This window comes from Anopheles stephensi, unplaced genomic scaffold (genome assembly GCF_013141755.1).
Source record: "Anopheles stephensi strain Indian unplaced genomic scaffold, UCI_ANSTEP_V1.0 ucontig240, whole genome shotgun sequence".
In the NCBI taxonomy this organism is placed as follows: Eukaryota; Metazoa; Arthropoda; class Insecta; order Diptera; family Culicidae; genus Anopheles; species Anopheles stephensi.
Window position 1 is genome coordinate 60,001 of NW_023405170.1, and position 1,977 is coordinate 61,977.

Below are 1,977 nucleotides of genomic sequence, written 5' to 3' on the forward strand. Positions count from 1 at the left end.
ACCATAAAAAGTGAACCAAAACCCTATTTGGACAAACTTTTTGGTCCTATGAAAAATTCACTTTTCATATATGTCATGGTCGAAAATTTTCTAAGTCCCAAAAAATCACATATTCTCGAATATCTCGAAAACTACGTATCGGACAGGAGTCAACCAAGGTGTTTTAGAAAGGTCTTTACAAGCTCTATTTAATGAGCCATAGCGACTTTCAAGTGATTTTTTGACACTTTTTCGCATATCGGCATCCTTGGTTCCCATACTGGCCATAGGCCATAGGGCACCGAACGGCCAACTTTTGGTCCGGGGGTGAAATTTTTTTTTTCACGAGATTTTGATGAAAATGGCTTCGGAACGCGTTTCTAATAATGAAAAGTGAAACCAAACAGTATTGCGAAGAAAAAATTGTCCTATGAAAAAATCACTTTTCATATATGTCATGGTCGAAAATTTTCTAAGTCCCAAAAATCACATTTTCTCGAATATCTCGAAAACTACTTATCGGACAGGGGTCAACCAAGGTGTTTTAGAAAGGTCTCAACAAGCTCTAAATAATGGGCCATAGCGACTTTTTAGTGATTTTTTGACAAATTTTGTCATATCGGCATCCCGAGTTCCCATACTGGCCATAGGCCATGGGGCCCCGAACGAAAAAATTTTGGTCCGAGGGTCAAAATTTTTTTCTCATAAATTTGTTCAAAACGCCGTCGGAACGCGCCTTAGATCATGAAAAGTGAAAAGAAACAGTATTTTGCAAAAGTTGGGGTGGCCTATGACTTACATGGCCACGTCCTAGGTCCGAGTTCCCGAGGTCGTGTTCTTCAGTGGCGGAAAAAAAATGGCCACTTGTGGGAGATGCAAAATGTTCATTTGTATTATAGGGGACACACTATCGAAGCGAAAATTTCAGAAATGGCCTAAAACGTGAAGAAATGATGGGGTATGTACGAAAAGAAGGTTTTATGGTCAAACGGTGAAAATTTTTTTTTTATGAAAAATTTTGGTCTCCCACCGTTCATGAATTTCTAGGACCAAAAATCGAAAAATTTCAAAACTTCACGATCGAAAGGGAAACGCATATGTGGTGTTCCTAGGTGTGTACGGTGTACGAAAAACGGGTTCACGATGAGATATCAGGCAAATAAGTGGACCTAAAGTGAGTTATACGGGTAAGACGAGGTGTCCAAAGACCGAAATAGGGGTACCAACTGAGAACGAAATGAAGGTCCCCGAAGTCGCCATACAAGTTATAGGAGGTGTCCAAAGTACGAAAAGAGTTCCATATTCGGCTGTTCCTACTATATGGTTCCCTGATTGCTGCTCCAAGGAGTAGTGAGGAAGTGTCCAAAGGTCTGTTGGGGGTATCGAGGTGATACCCTCGACGGACAATATGCACGAAAAGTCGTTCGATGATCTATCCTGTAGGTCGTACGGCAGCCATACCCGGCTGGAAGTACCGCGGTAATTCCGCAATAAAACGTTCGCCAGACGAACAAACAAATTGAATTAGCTCATCGTAGTGTACGGAAACGAAACGAAAATGTAAGGTGATTAGGGATCCGGGAGCAATCTCGCGATCCCATGGTTCGGTGTAAGAAATGATACGAAGTGTTCATAAGTCTCCTCTGGAGGCAGAACCATCGTAGCAAAGTTCGGGGAACCCAAGGGTCACAAAAACTCGTAGGACGATATCCACGAATAATCGGGACTTGTGGGGACTACCGTGCCCTGACAAGTCAAACTACACCTTAACTGGTGATGGTCGTCCCTACGGGGACCTGCGGGGGAACAAAAAGGGTCACTAAAACTCGTAGGACAATATCTCCGAATAATCGGGGACTTGTGGGGACCACCGTGCCCTGACAAGTCAACTACACCTTAACTGGTGATGGTTGTCCTACGGGGACCTGCCGGGAACCCAAGGGTCACAAAAACTCGTAGGACGATATCCACGAATAATCGGGGACTTGTGGGGACTAC